Source organism: Zonotrichia leucophrys, chromosome 1A (assembly GCF_028769735.1).
Source record: "Zonotrichia leucophrys gambelii isolate GWCS_2022_RI chromosome 1A, RI_Zleu_2.0, whole genome shotgun sequence".
Taxonomy (NCBI): domain Eukaryota; kingdom Metazoa; phylum Chordata; class Aves; order Passeriformes; family Passerellidae; genus Zonotrichia; species Zonotrichia leucophrys.
This window is the reverse complement of record NC_088170.1, coordinates 70,640,669-70,659,538: the sequence shown is the minus strand read 5'-3', so window position 1 is coordinate 70,659,538 and position 18,870 is coordinate 70,640,669. Positions and strand designations below refer to the sequence as shown.

At 45.2% G+C, this 18,870-nt stretch overlaps 1 protein-coding gene across 1 annotated transcript in view; it reads right to left on the bottom strand.

Moving 5' to 3' along the window:
* Positions 1–18,870, bottom strand: part of EXOC4 (exocyst complex component 4) — a 436,574-nt gene that overhangs the window by 286,782 nt on the left and 130,922 nt on the right. The window lies entirely within an intron of this gene.

The window sequence follows — 18,870 nt, the reverse complement described above, 5'->3', positions numbered from 1 at the left end:
TTGGAGGGCTCAGCCCAAGCTGAACACAAACACCCCAGCCTAAGAGCTGCTTTAGGATATTTCTAAGACACTGAGGAGAAATGGAAGCATTTTTAAGCAAAATAGGTCAATTAAGTGACTTTGAAATTCAAGTTTCACTTATAGTGAAGAAACAAAACCCCCAAGTATGAATCCAAATTTTCAGGATTTGTTCACTTTCTCCAAGTCCCTCTGCAGCCCCTTTAGGCCCTGGAAGGGGCTCTGAGCTCTCCCTGGAGTTTTCTCTTCTCCAGGCTGAAAATTATTGGGGAAAAAGGGAGGGAATGAGGGAAACAGGGGAAAGAAGGAAGAATTTATTTTATTTTAGCAACAAATAAAAGAGACCACACTGGAAAAGAGTCTGGAAGCCAAGCAGAGCCCTTTTCTCCAATTAAATATTTCAAATTAAAACCCTGCTCTGCTCTCCACGGGAACATCAGCAACTGGACACTGAGTGTGCCATATGTGGCTATTATCAAATTAAAAACAAAATCCCTTTTTCTGCAAAAACAAAAAGTGAAGTTAAAACACTTCCATCCTCTGGTTTTCTGCATAAGCACGATCCAAAAACATTAAGTGGGTTAAACACATTAAATAACTGTAATAATCTGCTCTCAGAGTGCAGAGTAATGGAAATCTTGCAGCAAGGCTGGGAATTAACCTGCTTAATTTCCCTGGTATTACATCCACCACATCCATCCCCTCATTCTGCCTCACAACTGCATCATTAACTTCCCATCCAGACATCCCAACCTCTCACTCCAACTTGCCACTTCTTCATCCAAATGTATTATAATTTGCTTATCCGCTGCCATTTTCATCAAGTTCCTATTAAAACAGAGAGAAAGCGGTTTAAATCTTCTTCCTGCACATTTAATTCAATTGTCTGGCATGACTTTGTTGTAATGACTCAGTGCACAAGACGTGGTTTATGCCTGGCTTGGACTAATTCAGAAGTTTCTACATCCAGTAAGGGGAAAAAAGACTGAAAAAATAAAGGTAAAACGAAGCATTTTTGGTCCTGGCAATAAGATATTTATGGTTGTACCCCAACACAAGTGATTTCCTACAAGCTGAGAAGGAACTGGCTCATGCATCATCCAACACACCAAGCCAACAGGGCTTTGCTCAGAATATTTCCAAGAAAACCTCCCAGACCAGTGAAAAACAGGAATCAGCTGGGATTGATGTGGATTTCCTTTATTCCAGTGGGAAAGGAGGGAAATTCATTCCTCCCTTCCTTCTGTGATTTAATTCTATGTGATTTTATGGGTTCCCTGCTCATGCCAGGGGTTGGAACTTGATGATCTTTAAGGTCCCTTCCAACCCAAATCTTTCCATGGCTCTCTCTCTGATTTTCTGTAGCTAATAAATGCAGAGTTAACAAACAACATTAAAAAACCCAACCCAATCACTGTGGTTGCCACCTAAAGCAGATTTTGTGCAGCCCTCAGAGATCAGATTCAATTACTAAACCAGGCCAGAAAGGCAGCCTGGGACTGATTTTTACTAATGAAAAGATGGTGAACCAAGTGTCCCCTGGATAAATTACACTAATTACATTTTAAGATGTTTTTTTAAAGTGATAGGGATTGTGCTATTACAGCATGGAATTAAGAATACAAAAGAAATAAATTTTCAACTAAAATCTATTTTCTCTGTTCTTTTACTAGTGGGTTCACAGTGCACTGTTAAGCAGGAGAACATAGCATCCCAATTAACTTGGTTTTAATCACTCCTGGCTGAGGAGAATGGGAAGAGTCAATAAATGAGGAGATATCAGAAATGGCACCTTGGATGGAAGATGAAGCTTCACCTACCACACTCCAAAGGCTTCAAAATTCCCTTGGGATGTCTCTCAAGGCTGGGAATTCTTTCCCTGGGACAGATCCATGCTCACCCATGGCAGAGATCCCCCATCCAGAGCAAACCCTGAGGGATTTGCTGGCAGTTTGTTAAATCCATCCTAATGAGATCCACGCTGTAAATTCCCCTAAACCTTTGTCCACTGGGGGGTTCTGCCTTGTCCTTTTGGTCTCTGTGGAAATCACTCCAAATCGATTCCAACCCCATTTCCCCTGGGCTGTTTCATCCACAGAGCACAAGAGTAAACCCTAAATGTCAATTCCCATTTTTATAAATTCAGATTGTGTCATTTTTGGTTGATAACTTTGATGGTGATTCTTTGAGTGAGCAAAAACCACTCCTTCATGACAGATGTTTAAACTACTACAAATAATTTTTTATTATTTTACCAAGTTTTCTACGCAAGGACTCCAGTTTTCCAAAGGAGTCAAAGCAGAGGCAGAGAAGGACACAATTCTGAATCCTGGAATTCCTTAATCTCCCTTTTTGCAGCAACTTTTTACTGGGAATGGGTGTCATGGACGTATTTTAGGAAAAATCCTTTTGTTAGGATCTTTTCTCCTGAGAAGCTTCAGCTTCTCCATGTTTTGCTGGTTTGGAATGTGATTTGGAGAATTGTTTACCCAGCATGTGAATTGTTTTTATTTGATGACCAACAACAGCCACCTGTGTCGAGGCTGTGAGCAGCCACAAGATTTTATCATCATTCCTTTCTTTTCCTTTCAAGCCTTCTGATGAAATCCTTTCTTCTATTTTTTTAGTAAGTTTTAATATATCACTTTCTTTTAATATAATATATATCATAAAATAATAAATCAGCCTTCTTTCTTCTATTTTTTTAGTAAGTTTTAATATATCACTTTCTTTTAATATAATATATATCATAAAATAATAAATCAGCCTTCTGAAACATGGAGTCAAGGTTCTCATCTTTTCCCTCATCCTGGGACCCCTGTGAACACCGCCACAAATGGGAATGGAGCATTTGCTCCTCAAGTTCCCAGACAAGAAATGCCAATTCTTTTCCTGCCCCAAGCAGGGTTTATCTCTGTATTTCACATCTCTATCACCACTCAACAGAAGGAAAAATAAAGTTATTCTCCCCTTTCTGCTTTGTAGCAGCAGCACCTGAAATAGGAAAAGCATCTTTTGTCGTACAAAGGTAAAGGCCAAGCTCCAGCAGGTGACTTTTTGTTAAATTCCTAAATTGGATCCTCCAGTTACAAAAGTCATAAAAATAAAGCCTTTAGAGACACAAACACTTTGCAGCTGCAGGAGACCAGGTGGATCTGGGGTGTGCAGGTGGCACAGGAGCATTTTTACCCAGTCCAGTGGCTCAGGGTACCCCCACCCCAAAATCCCCATGAAAATCCCCAATGCAAACACAAAACCCCGTGGTCTGAAGAGTTCAGACACACAATTGTGTGAACAGGTCAAAAATTCTGGATAAAAATCATAGGCTCTGATAAAGAATCATGGAAAAACCAATAAAATCAATTATATAAACTTCTATACGTGAAATGAGTTCTTGAAACAACAAGAAGGATAACGAGCTATAAATATTTGAATAAACCCCACCCCTGTCTTTTCTCTGTAATACTCGATTCTGTATTCCAGAGAAAATGGGAGAGCAGAGAGAAGTTTTGCTGGGATTGATGGAATAATGCCAAACTGATCCACTGAAACTCCAAGTGTTTGTAAGAGGAGCTCACCCAGGCTCCTACTCACACCTCTGAACAAACATTTGGCTTCTTATCAAGCAAGGAAGGGCCTTTTCTTGAGGCATTTTTTTTTCCCAGATTCATAAAATACCAAAAGCACCATCAAATACCTCAATTAGGGTTAAGAGACAAGAATTAAGTGTCAGATATTTACATGGAAATGCATCTTGCAAAGCATCATCTCCTCTTTACACACACACGCCCCAGCCATTACTACTAATAGAGTTCCAGCGCTTCCAGGGAACTAATTAGGAAGTAAAGATTGCAAGGAATTAATTTTTATCCACATTTTAATGTGAAAGTTGCAGTTAAGAATATCTCGAGGTTGGTTTAAGTCAGAGAGGGGAATAATGTAAGAAGTTGGTTTTGTTTTCTGCACCAAAATGCTTCACTTACAAATTAACTCACATGAAGAAATAATGAAGATGGAAACAATGCACAGAACAGCACAGCCTGTTATTCCAGAGACGGAATCCCAGGATGGGTGAGGTTGGAAAGGATCCCAGTGGGTCACTGATCCCACTCCCTGCTCCAGCAGGGCCATCCCAGGGCACAGGAAAGTGTCTGGGAATGTCCCAGGGAGGGAATTCCAGCCCCACTCTGGGCTCTGTGCCCATGGATCCCCATGGATGGGGCCCTGTGCCCATGGATCCCCATGGATGGGCTCTGTGCCCAGGGATGGGCTCTGTGCCCATGGATCCCCATGGATGGGTCCCTGTGCCCATGGATCCCCACAGATGGGCTCTGTGCCCATGGATGGGCTCTGTGCCCATGGATCCCCATGGATGGGCTCTGTGCCCATGGATCCCCATGGATGGGCTCTGTGCCCATGGATCCCCATGGATGGGCTCTGTGCCCATGGATCCCGTGTCCATGGATGGGTCCCTCAGCCCATGGATAGGTCCCTGTGCCCATGGATCCCCATGGATGGGGCACTGTGCCCATGGATCCCCATGGATGGGCTCTGTGCAAAAGATGGGTCCCTCAGCCCATGGATCCCCATGAATGGGCTCTGTGCCCATGGATGGGCTCTGTGCCCATGGATCCCCATGGATGGGCTCTGTGCCCGTGGATGGGCTCTGTGCCCGTGGATCCCCATGGATGGGCTCTCTCAGCCCATGGATGGGTCCCTGTGCCCATGGATCCCCATGGATGGGCTCTGCACCCATGGATCCCCATGGATGGGCTCTGTGCCTGTGGATCCCCATGGATGGGCTCTGTGCCCACGGATCCCCATGGATGGGCTCTGTGCCCATGGATCCCCATGGATGGGCTCTGTGCCCATGGATCCCCATGGATGGGCTCTGTGCCCATGGATCCCCATGGATGGGTCCCTGTGCCCATGGATCCCCATGGATGGGCTCTGTGCCCACGATCCCCATGGATGGGCTCTCTCAGCCCACAGATCCCCATGGATGGGCTCTGTGCCCGTGGATCCCCGTGGATGGCTCCCTCAGCCGTGTCCCCCTGCCCTGAGCAGCCCCAGCTCCCTCAGCCTCCCCTGGGCATGGAGATGCTCCAAGGCCCTTCAGCACCTTGGTGGCCTTGGCAGTTCTGGAGGAACACTTGGACTTGATGACCTTTGAGGGCTTTTCCAAGTTTAGGATTCCATTTCACATCACAGCTCCTGAACTCTTAAGACTTTCAATTTTGTCTGCTTACACTTCCAATAACTTGAAGCCAACTCCAGATAAACCCTCACGTTTCCACAGCAGCAAAAAAGGCACCCACAGTGATTTCTGTACCGTTACCATGATATTTTCTGAAAAATCCTCTTTGCCCAGGATTTTCTCCTGGGAAGCTGAGAAGCCTCAGAGAGGAATGAAAACAATAATTATCTGATTTGCTGGTCCCGTGTTTGCTGCTTTGGAATGTGGTTGGAGATTGTTCACCAACAGGTGAATGCTTGATTGGTTCCATGTGAATTGTTTTTAATTAATGACCAATCACCATCAGCTGTGTCAGACTCTGAGGAGACAGTCATGAGTTTTTATTATTCATTCTTGTTAAGCTTTCTGATGTATCTTTTCTCTTTTTTTAGTATAGTTTAGTATAGCATTATTTAATATAATATACTATAATAAAATAAAATAAACCAGCCTTCTGAGAACATGGAGTCAAATTCTCATCTCTCACCTCATCCTGAGGACCTCACAAACACCACAGCCACCCACTGGGCACATCCCTCCTCACCCTGGGGTCAAATGGGCATCTCCCCTTGCTGAGGGCACAGCCCTGAGTGCTGGAAACCACTTTTTACTGGAATTACAGCTTCACCCCACCACATGAACACATCCCCCATTTTGGAAGTGTTTCCATAGTCCCTCCTGTGTGAGGCAAGAGGATATTTAAAAACACTTCCACATTCATTAAGCAGACAAAGGAAGTGCCATTTGTTGCCACAAAAATCCCATTTTTCGATGCCATTGAGGTGCAGTGAATGCAGGGCTTGCAGGGAGCTCATCCAATAACTCCTGATGACAATTAAGTCAAACACAACCACACGATCAGTGCAATTAAAATCCCCAAAGAGAAGCACAGATGTACTCCAGGCCCCCAGTCACTTACAGGATTTTTTTTTTGATATTATGTAAAAATCCAGCTACTGAGCAGCAAGGCTTTGGTGTTATATTATTAAGTAATTACAATGAGATATGAAAACACTAATGAGATCTGTGGTGAGGATTTGCTGCACACCCAATGTTTCGAGGGAAAATGAATCAGTCTGGCTTTCTCCAGCACGCTTGGAACAACCTCCTGCAGGCAGCTGCACGAGTTTTATGTGGAGAAAACACAGAAAAATCTGGTTTCAACAACTTCCCCGCCTTTGTGGTGACTGCAAGGCTCAAAAGACTGGCAAGGCAAGCGGGAAAATTCGGGAAATTGATATCCAGAACATGAATTTAAATGCAGGCCTGGTGTGCACATTGATGTGGGGAATGCAAATACCACTTGGAACAGGGAACACCCTCCCTGTCCTCTCTGCTTTAGGAAATCACACAAATGTGGGACATTAATGACTATACAGGGTGACCAATCCCAAATGAATTCTTGGGGAGGAGGCATCACAGGAGCCCTCAACCCCCAAACTGAACCAGTTAATGCAATCCTGGTCACCACTGGAGACACAAATCCCAATAATTCTGTGACAGCACCAAACATTTGCTGAAACTCTGAATGAAAAGAGACCCCTTGTTATAAGGACAAAAGGGCCTCATAATTTTAGGGCGAGAGAGGGAATATCCACAGGAGAAAATCCGTGTCAAGGCAACAATCCTGGGACTCCTGAGAAGCTCTAACACTCCAAAATGCTCTGGGAAACTGAGACAATGAGAGAATCTGAGGAAAATGAATTTCGAGGAATTTTGCCCAAAATCACATTTTCTGGTGACAGTTAACTTGGAAAGAACAGCCCCAGAACCCTTCCAAGGCACCTTTCCCTCCTGCTTCAGCCAACCCAGATCCTCCTGGCAGCCAACTCCACCAAATTTATCAGGATCAGAAATAACCTTTGAGGCCTGGAATGACTCAAATGCATCCCAAAGCCCAGCCTTGCCCTTTGGAGAAGAACGTGGATTCACCAAGGCTGTGTCCCAAAGGAGCTGACCATGAGGATCACCCCATGGAGCCTCCACTTCTCACAACACTATTATGATTATGATTATTATTATTATTATTACTATTCAGCTGGAGAGGTACTCAGTGCCAGTTCGAGAAGGAGGTTCTCTTTTCCCAGTGCTAGGTGGTCCACTCCAAAATTTTTCAATTAATGCATCCTCTCAGGTCAGTTAAATTGGAATAATCACCAAAATGAGCCCCTTTAAAGATGGATTCAACATGCACATGATGCCCTTCTATGACTTCACCTGGTGGACCTATAAACAGAATTTAAATTATGCCATACCAAACCATCATAGGGAGCCACTCACTCCCGAATGGACAATTCCATTCAAGCTTCAAAACTAACAAAAATTCAGAGATAAGAGACTTAAAAACCCATTTTAAATCTCAGGAGGATCCAAAGCTTAGGGGGAAAAAAAAATAAAATCTTCCACCACCCCATGAGGGTGGGGAGGCCCTGGCACAGGTTGCCCACAGAAGCTGTGGCTGCTCCTGGAAGTGCCCAAGGCCAGGCCGGATGGGACCTGGAGCACCCTGGGATGGTGGAAGGTGTCCCTGCCATGGCAGGGGTGGCACTGGATGATTTCAAGGTCCCTTCCAACCCAAACCAGTCTCTGATTCCATGATTTTCACAGACATCGCTTTTCTCCACCTCCAGCTTCCATAAAAATCCCCTTTCCCCTGCCCATCTCCTCACACTATTACTGGATGTAAAACCCTATCCAAGGAAACTCTCCTCACCTGGAAAACGTCCATATTTCTGTGTTCTGATAAGAAAATATTCTACCACACTACTCCATGATATATTAAACAAAAACTCCAACAGCAGTTGATGCAATTGGCTCACAGAGCCCTTGAGAATTTGTCAGCTTTTGTATCTTCAGACCCCTAAACCACATCCCTTCATTGATTAAAGTTCCATCTCCATCCTGCAGAAGAGAATCACCTCCTCAGCAAACATTTATCTCCTCACAAAAGGCAGGGAATAATGGAGCCATGAAAGCTGCTGCCTTTTTTTTGGCAATAATTCCTCATCTATGATACACACATGGAAACACAGGAGAGCAACACCTCCAATTCCTGTGCGTGTAAAATGGATAACAACCAACATTAAATCAAACGTGTAGCATTTTAATCCTTTAATTAGGTAAAAAAATCACTTTCTCCCCAACAGTTTTTCCTTATAAGGAAAAAAAAAACTCAAGACATCTACAGATCGTCCAACTGTTATTCCAACTCGAAGCCACAAAAGTCTTTGGAGCATCTGGCGTGTTTTGTGCTCCGTGGCAGCCTCGTTCTGTGTGAATTGAGTGATTTATTACCACCTAACCCCAGCCTCTGATGAGATTATGCTGCCAATTTGTGCCTCCTTTTTGGAGAGAGGGCTCTGCAAGCCGGGCTTTGGGCTGAGCGTGGTGAATCTCAATTAAAGGCTGACCTTTACAAGGCGAGGGAAATGTTAATTCATGCTCACCTAAACGGCTTCAGCCCTCTTTAAAAGCAGAATTTTCTGAGCCTGCCCACTCCTCTACCACTGTAAAGTTCCATTTCAACATGATTAAGATAAAAACCTCTCGGCTGCAAGGGAGAAAAAAAAAAAACCCAAGTGCTAATACAGCTGTCTGGGGTGCATTTGTTATGCTCCTTGAAAAACAACGGTGTCGCGTTTTGAAGGGATTTCAGGCCCAGATGAGAGGCAGCAGAGTGACAGGGGCAGAGATTAAACACTTCCTTACCCCCTGAACAGGGACAAGAGCAGCAGCAGCTCCCTCCACGCTCACCCCCAAGGTCTCTGCTGGAATTTGCCATCCCCTGTGATGTGGAATTACATCCTGGAGAAGCCCCAGCTTGAAAGGGATCAAATTTGCAGAAGAGGCAAGAAAGTGGCTCAGCCCCCACAGATAATTGCATTGGGCTGTGTTTTAAATTAGGATTATACACTCCATCAAATGGGAGAAAGAAAAGGAATGTTTCAGCAATGTATTTATCAAGGGCTTGCTAAGCAAGCTGCTGAAAACAAAGAAAATTGACCCACAATAAAGTGGAGAAACCTCAAGATGAAAAGAAGAATTTGATGAAAAATTCCAATGTCAGCAAGATTTCGATAAAAAAAACATAAACATCCATGAGCATCTCAGGACCTACACTGCCTAAAAGGCCAGAAGAAACAAAACAAAAAAAAAATACAATGTCAATTAATCACTGTGGAAAGGAGATGGAATCACAGAATGTCCTCAGGTGGAAGGGGCACACAAGGATCAGAGTCCAAATATATATTGTGTGTATATATAAAAAATATATATAATATATACTATATATATTATATTTCTCTTATACATTGTGTGTAGGGGAGATTGATTATGTATATATTATTTATAATATATATTTTTATATATTATAATATAAATAATAAATATATATTATATATAATAATATATGTTTTGTTTATATATTTTATATTTATACATTTATATATAATAAATCTCCTCCCAACACAATGTATAATAGAAATGTTTTGCAGTTTTGGCCAGTCTGGTGACTCAAGATCCCAAAAAAAAAAAAATCAGGATTAACTGTTCAACATGCACCAGGTTGAATTCTTACCCAGCTGATCTGAACTCCCATGGATATTTTATTCCCCATTTCACAGCCTAACTCTCTGCTGTTTAAATAAATTTAGGTAAAAGCACAAATTCCATAGTTCAGTACTTCCAAAAACATGTTCCTCCTGGAAAAAAACTCCAGTAATTGATATAAAGCAGGGTATTATAGTTCACAGGCATAAACATTCTCCACCTATTCTGTTCTAATCTGCATAATACAAGATAATTCCATGTTGTCTTTGTAAATTCACCACAAAGCCCTCAAATGCTTCAGTAATCCAGATTCAAAGCTGGGAAAGAGCTGTAAATAAGTGCCTTGAAAAATCAAGGATTGCTTTGTAAACAAGGCAAAGGGACACAGCGAGTCCCAACTGAAACAACACAACCCAGCCAGTCCTGCTGGAGCAGCTTCCAGCAGAATGAGTGAGAATGGAGAATTTCTGGGATTTTCACACAAGGAGGATGGTGCTTCCTCACATCAGCAGGGGAGAGAAGCATGGCAGGGGTGGGAGCGTTGTGAGGATGGAGAATCCAGGCTGGCAACAGAAATCAAAGCTGATTCTGATGCCCTGTGAAGGCTGAGATAGAAGAGAGACTCGATGGAGCTAAAGAATAAAGCAGGGATTTATTCACAGGATCTCCTCCATGGCTGCACCTTGGGCAGCACCAGAGCCCAGCCAGGGCTGCACCCAAGATGAACCAGAACGGCCCCAAAATGCACGAGCGCTCCCGGGGTCTCTCCCTGGGATCAGTTCTGCTCCATTTGCACCTTGCAGTTCATTGTCCCATCCCAGCTTCAGCCCAGGCAGTCCCACCCTGCTTGTTTTTCTCTCTGCAGCCCACGGGGTTTGTGCTCCTGGGCTGGGATTTGGGGCATTTGTCCTTGGTGCCCAGCTGGAGCAGGAATTGTTTTGTCTCCCTGCTCTGTGCACACAGCTCACCATCCCTGAATGTGAAGCCCAGACCCACACACTAAAGCAGCACAGAATGTGGGAAATATGAAAGCTAAACTTGAGGCATCAGACAGCATTGATTCTCCATCTCTATTTGAGAAGCTCCTCTCCTCATACACCACCTTGATGCCCATATTTTTATATTTTTGAGTTTCCTGCTCCAAAAGAACCATGTGGCACCTGAGGGATGTTAGGGCTCTGAAGTGAGAACAGTGCAAGGGTTAAAGATTCAAGAAGAGAAGACTGAGACCCAGGTGGGAATTCCCAGCACATGGCAGGGCCTGCAGGGGCTCCAGGAGAGCTGCAGAGGGACTGGGGACAAGGCCTGCAGGGACAGCACCCAGGGAATGGCTCCCACTGCCAGAGGGCAGCCATGGGTGGCATCTTGGCAATGAGCAATTCCTGCCTGGGCTGGCATTGCCAGAGCAGCTGGGGCTGCCCCTGATCCCTGCAGTGCCCAAGGCCGGGCTGGAGCAGCCTGGGATGGTGGGCTTGGAATGGGATGGGCTTGAAGGGCCCTTCCCACCCAAACCATTCTGGCATTTGGGACACTCAGAATCCATCCCCAGGGATTTTTATGGAAGTTGGGGATGGCAAAGGGAAGGGAGACCCTTCCTGGAGTGCTGAGATTGCCAGTGAAGCCCCCAGAGCCCAAAATTCCTTCCTGGAGAGGAGTCGGGGTGGGGATGGATCCAATGCCAGGCTGGGAGAGCTGGGAATGGAGGGAATTCCCTGGAGAGGGAGCCTGGGCTGGGATTTTGGGAAGGGATTCCCAGAGCAGCTGGGGCTGCCCCTGATCCCTGCAGTGCCCAAGGTTGGACACTGGGGCTGGAGCAGCCTGGGACGGTGGGAGCTGTCCCTGTCCATGGCAATGGCCCTGGAACTGAACTGGGTGATCTTTAAGGTCCTTCCCAACCCAAACCATTCCATGACAATGACGCTCCTGGCGCACACTGTCACCAAATATCACCCTGACACCAAAATTCCTCCCCCAGCCTTACCTTGCTCAAAGTCCCCAACACAAAGCAGAGATTTCACAGCCCCAGCCTGACTTTCAACACCTCCCAGATCCCTGAGAAGTGACAAGATTTAAGTGGTAAATTCAACCCCCCCAAATGTTCTCCAGGATTAACAGAGATGCTTTTTCACAGACTCGACTGCTGGCTGAGGTCAGCCTTTAATAAGCAGCAATACACACATTTAGACACCTGGAAGGGATCAAAAACGTTGTTGAAAAGGAAAGAAACAAACCCACACGGATGGGAAAAGGAAGGCTGACCCCACCCAGCAATGGGAACCTGTTGCTGCAGATGAAATGCCAAACGTGCTCTCCCCAGCACCGGGAGCTCTTTGCACTGACAAAGCAAAGGGACCCTCCTGCCTCCTTTTTTTAGGCATCTCCCTCTGAACTGTTGTGGCTTTAATAACAATCTCTGAGGAAAAATCAAGAAACAAACCATTTTCTTACACATAATCCCCCTTTTGCTGTCAAGGGCCTGACCCCAGTTTGATAATCTCATTTCCCGAGAATCAAAACGCTGGAAATTTAAGCTTCCTAGAGTGTTAATTGCAACCCTGCTCCATTGCTAATCAAAAAATTGGATGTTTTGCATGAGAATGCTGCCTCTAATTAATTCTCAGTCATAAAGCAGGCTGGTTTTAATAACCCCTCCTTGATTGGGCATTCTTTGAAGAGGCCGTGGCTCTAATCCGCTACACCGGGACCAACACACGCCGAGGAAACCAGGAGTGCATTTCCAGGGGCTGGGGGAGCTGGTGGCTTCAGAGCTGGCAAAACCCTGAAAATCCCTGCTCTCCCCAAGCTCCAAGCCAGCTGTGATCCTGCTCACCATGAGACAAAAGCAGTGGTGTGGCAGGAAATTCAGGATATCACATCATCACATGATTTTCCCGCTGGTTTATTCCCTGTCCTTTCCTTCAGGAATATTTTTTAACCAGCACAGGCCACACTTGTCACCATAACTCCTTTAACCAGACATGAATCCTGCTCGCTCTCCCCCTCCCCAGCACCTCTGACTGACAACACATTATCATCCCCATCTCGCAGAGGTGCTGAACCGAATTTTCATTATCCCAAATGTCAGCTTTGGTTTCTGTCACCGCTGAGCACAGCTGGCTCCCTGCAGCAGCCCCTGGGTGAATCCAAATGGAACAAGGCACCTACAAATAACTGCGTTTTCCCTGGACCTGGCCTTACATGGTGCCCTTGTCATAGCACATTCTCTCTGCCTCTGCTGCTAATCTTAATTAGCAGAGTTTCACGTTGGTTTTTTAAATAATTGGTTAAAACCTTATGGTAAGGAATTTTTCAGGCTGGGGTGGAGACTGGATGAGCAGCAGAGTGGGGGAATAACACAAATCCACTTCCCAAATTTAGATTTGTGTCTGAGGGGCATCAAGGCTTTCCATTTATCACCCAGCCAGCAAGACAAAAAAATCAGTGGATTTTTTAATTCTAAAAATTATCCACCATAATTTATTGTGTTATTATACCAGAGCTTTGTTTTACTGCCACATTTGTCATCCTTTCCCAGAGGTGAGCAACCTGGAAGGTTCCTAAAACCCCAGATTGGTTTGTCCCTGCAGGCCTTGTCCCCAGTCCCTCTGCAGCTCTCCTGGAGCCCCTGCAGGCCCTGCCCTGTGCTGGCAGCTCTCCCTGGAGCCTTCCCTGCTCCAGGGGAACATTCCCAGCTCTCCCAGCCTGACATTGGATCCATCTCCTCTCCAAGACATTCATGGACCCAGGGCCTTCACTTGGAATCTCAGCAAACCATGAAGGGTCTCCCTTCCCTTCTCCTCTCTTTTCTCTCCCCATTTTCCATAAAAAACCCCTCAGGATGGATTCTGAGTGTCCCAAATCTGAGAATGGTTTGGGTGGGAAGGGCCCTTCAAGCCCATCCCATGCCAAGCCCACCATCCCAGGCTGCTCCAGCCTGGCCTTGGGCACTGCAGGGATCAGGGGCAGCCCCAGCTGCTCTGGCAATGCCAGCCCAGGCAGGAATTGCTCATTGCCAAGATGCCACCCATGGCTGCCCTCTGGCAGTGGGAGCCATTCCCTGGGTGCTGTCCCTGCAGGCCTTGTCCCCAGTCCCTCTGCAGCTCTCCTGGAGCCCCTGCAGGCCCTGCCCTGTGCTGGCAGCTCTGCCTGGAGCCTTCCCTGCTCCAGGGGAACATTCCCAGCTCTCCCTGGAGCCTTCCCTGCTCCAGGGGAACATTCCCAGCTCTCCCAGCCTGACATTGGATCCATCTCCTCTCCAAGACATTCATGGACCCAGGGGCTTCACTTGGAATCTCAGCAAACCATGAAGGGTCTCCCTTTTTTTCTCCTCTCTTTTCTCTCCCCATTTCCCATAAAAATCCCTCGGGATGGATTCTGAGTGTCCCAAATCCCAGAGTCCCAGAGCAGTTTGGGTGGGAAGGGACCTCCAAGCTCATTCCAGGGGCTCTCCCTGGAACCTTCCCCTCTCCAGGGGAACATTCCCAGCTCTCTCAGACTGTACCAATCCAGAAGCAAACATTTCCCTTCTGTTCTTGCCCCCACCCTTTATTTTTTAATGGCAGTTGTCAGAGAACTTGTGTGGCCAACTTCAAGGGGAAAAACACACGGCCAAAGTCTTTCTCCTGCAATTTCAGTGGAAGGAAACAGAAGAATTCCAGCTCTAAACCACTTGCAGCAGGTCCCTTTCTCCCTCTGAGGGATAATGTGAGCCTCATGCTCTGCTCTATTTCAGTCCAAATCAAAGGGGTTAATGACAAAGCATCACTCTGATCCTCACACATTTTTTAAGGCTATTTAAATTAAATTCTTATGTGGAAAAGTTAGCGTGAGCTAAACTTTTATAAATTCCTTTCTTTTCATGCATATGTTTCTTTGAAGATCTTTTCAGGAAAAAAGATTCCCTAACAAGTCACCCTCCCCCTGCTGCCACTGAAAAATCATCCCTGTGGATAAGGCTGTTGGGAACAGAAACTGTGCAGTGTTCACAGAAGACACAGTCTCACATGCCTGCTTTCCACTAACCTGATTGAACAATTAAATTGTATTTCTCTTTAAAAGGGATAAAAAAAAATAAAATATATATCTATAAAAAAAAATCCAAATGCAGATCTTGCTGTGGTCTGGGATTCAGGAAGATTAATGAGCAACCTAAAAGGGAGCAGCAGCTCATAATAGAGACAGAGGTTACTGCATTTTTAACGTCAAGTTCAAAGGGAAACTTTTCTTGATGCTTCAACTGCAAAGAATCTCAGCAAAGTCATCTCATCTATTGTCCCCACTGCCTCCCCACACTGACTTTTTGTCACCTATTGCATCATGTCCAGGCTCTTCCAATTGAGCTGCAAAGGGCAGCAGGACCTTGCCCCTCTCCACATTAATTCCTCTTTTGTCCTTTAATTCTTTGTCAGCTCCTGGGCTTTGTTCTTGCCCAGCCAGGCTCCCTGAGCAGCTCTGCTGCCTCCTCCTCTCCTGGAAACGCTCCAAAATTCCCATCCCAAATGCTGCCCCAACGTTTGTCTTGTATCCCTAAGGAATCACTCTTCCATCAAATCTGGCTCTGAATGAGCTCCAAACCCAGGAGAGAACTCCTTAAAACCCTCAGTGTAATAGAAACAACCACAAATATAGAAACAATAGAATGGTGTAATAGAAATAACCACAAAAATCCCCAAATCTCAGCCACGAGGCGCCTGGAGGAGGACACAGCTATGGAGAAGGTCAGTTCTGTTCTCTGCTTGTTTTTAAAGCCACCTGGACAACTGGGAATGACAGAAGGCAACAGGACTCATCCCAAAGGGATGGGAAATCCTGGAGAAAGTGCTGCAGGCTCCCTGATGGCCCCAAAAAGCTCAAAATTCTCAATGGCTGCAAAATTCTCGGCTTTGAGCTGACACTTGTCCCAAACAGTTTGTAACAGGGAGTTCATAATTATGGAAGAGGAACTGAAATCCTCCCGGAATCAAACCTGGTAATGGGATGGAACATGAACCTCATCCCCCTGACCTGGGGGACATCTCCTGCCCACGGGACACAAATTTTGAAGGTGAGAAGCTGAACCCCAAAAGGCAGAGAGAGCTGTGAGCTCAGCACCTGGCAGGGGTGTGAAAGGTGAGATCCCAGCTGAGCTGGCAGAACCTCCACATCCCTTCATCCCACAGGCTGGGATGCCAGGGGTGGGCACCTGGCACCAGGATATTTTATTAAAAATCCTTTTGTTAGGTTCTTTTTCTCCTGAGAAGCTGAGAGGCCTCAGAAATGAAATGCAAACAATGATTATCTGCTGCTGGAATGCAACAGGTGCATCTGGGATTGATCCATGTTGGTTGTTTTTAATTAATGGCCAATCACAGTCCAGCTGTATTGGACTCTCTGGTCAGTCACAAGATTTTTTTATCATTATTTTCTATTCCTTGCAAGCCTTCTGATTAAATCCTTTCTTCGATTATTTTAGTAGTTTTACTATAGCATTTTCTTTTAATATAATTTATATAATAAAATAATAAATCAGCCTTCTGAAACATGGAGTCAGATCCTCATCTCTTCCCTCATTCTGGGACCTCTGCAAACACAACCACAGCCACCCCCAGGTTCCTCCTTCTCAATCCACCCAAAAGGATCTCAGAATTCACCACAGAGCCATTACACCCCTGATCGTCAGTGCTGAGATCACCCCTGTCACAGACACATTTTCTGAAAAATCCCTTTGCCAGGATTTCTTCTCCTGGGAAGCTTCAGCTTCTCCATGTTTTGCTGCTTTGGATTGTGATTTGGAGAATTGATCAGCCAGCATGTGAATTGTTTTTAATTAATGGCCAATCACAGCCCAGCTGTGTCAGGACTCTGGTCAGTCATGAGTTCTTATTCTCATTATTTTCTAGCTTTCTGATATCTCCTTTCTCTTTCTTTAGTATAGTTTTAATACACCATTTTCATTTAATATAATATCATAAAATAATAAATCAGCCTTCTGAGAACTTGGAGTCAATTCTCATCTCTCACCTCATCCTGGGACCCCAAAAACCCCCAAACAATTAATAACCACACGCCCCTGCAGTCACCCAAGTGAACCAAGCTGTCCCAAAAACAATCTCTGCCTCTCAAGGCTTTTTTCTTACACCCTTGTGGGTTTAAATTGTTGCTGAGGACAGGTCATGAAAGAAGGAAGGGAACACAATGGCATCCAAAAATTCTCTAGCAAACTATAAAACATTCTCAATTAACAGCCAGCTGAAAATTATCATGGACAAGAGTTTCAGCAGAAATTCTGCCCTTGGTCATTACATTTGAAGAACAGAAATTATTTTCTTGTTATGATTAGCCCAGGAAGAAAGTGGAATAGATGATACAGAGAATTTATCTTAGGATATTCCCTTGATTCTGCTGCCAAACCCAACCACTGGATCATGCAGGAAACACAAGGGAAATGATGCCATGCCAGAGCAGGAACACTTCCCTGGGCACACACAGAAACCAGCAAAGCAGCCCACGTGCCCAGGTTCACCATCTGCAAACCCTGTGAAGCTCCTCAGGTGCACAAAACACAAAGAATTGGTCAATTTAGTCCATCCAGCTTCAAACTGGAGCTGCCTGAGCCCAACTCCCAAAGCAATGCAGGGCAAGCATCACAGTAAGGACACAGATAAATATCCAAGGTAGCTCCAGGTCATGAAAGAAGGAAGGGAACACAAAGGCATCCAAAAATTCTCTAGCAAATTATAAAACATGCTCAATTAACAGCCAGCTGAAAATTATCATGGACAAGAGTTTCATGGTCATCACTGTAATATCTGAAGAGCAGAAATTATTTTCTTGTTATGATTAGCCCAGGAAGAAACTGGAATAGATGACACAGAAGAATTTATCTTAGGATATTCCCTTGGAAATATCTTATCTAGGAAACCCAAGGGAAATGATGCCATGCATGAGCAGGAACACTTCCCTGGGCAATGGGCAACAGAAACCAGCAAAGCAGCCCACGTGCCCAGGTTCACCATCTGCAAACCCTGTGAAGCTCCTCAAGTGCACAAAACACAAAGAATTGGTCAATTTAGTCCATCCAGCTTCAAACTGGAGCTGCCTGAGCTCAGCTCCCAAAGCAATGCAGGGCAAGTATCACAGTAAGGAAATAAATTGCAGATAAATTGTGAAATAAATGAATTGTATCACAGTAAGGAAATAAATTGCAGATAAATTGTGAAATAAATGAATTGTATCACAGTAAGGAAATAAATTGCAGATAAATATCCCAGGTAGCTCCAACACCCAAACCCAGCGCTCAGGGTGAGGTTGTTTGCATTTCACCTTTTGTTGGAGGAATATTTTTTAAGACCTTGACCTCCAGCTGAAAACGCTGAGAGAATAAAGAGAAACCCTTGACAACCTGATAATAAACAAGAGCTTAAATCCTAGAGAGGGTCAGGGTGTGGGGGCCTGAATATATGTTATATTGTGGGATCTGTGTGGGTCCGAGTTGCTCCAAACGAGCTGCAGCTGCAGGGTCCTTAGTTGGGCAGCAGCTGTAGCTCGTGAAGGTAACTGAAATAAATAGGGGTGGGTCGAGAGCCCAAGAGGAGCCCCTGAGAAGAGAGAAAGGACTGAGCTGCAGAGAATGGAGAAGAGCCCCAGCAGCAAGGCAAGAACAACGCTGCAGCGAAGATTACAATAACCACGCAGCCAAACATCAAAAGAAGGTATGGAATCCCCTGGACAGCTGAGAGCTGTGGCAGCCTGAGAGCTGGGACTGCAGAATATAATATGGCCTTTGAATTAAGGAGCTGTAGCAGCAGAAAGCTGTAAGAATATGGCCTTTAAAGAAAAGAGCCTTGGAACATCTAAAGACAGCCGAGAGCTGTGGCAGCCTGAGAGCTGGGACTGTATGTGTATTGTAATTGTATAATTGTTAAAAGAAAAGGGGGGAAATGTGGGGGCCTGAATATATGTTGTATTGTGGGATCTGTGTGGGTCTGAGTTGCTCCAAACGAGCTGCAGCTGCAGGGTCCTTAGTTGGGCAGCAGCTGTAGCTCGTGAAGGTAACTGAGATAAATAGGGGTGGGTCGAGAGCCCAAGAG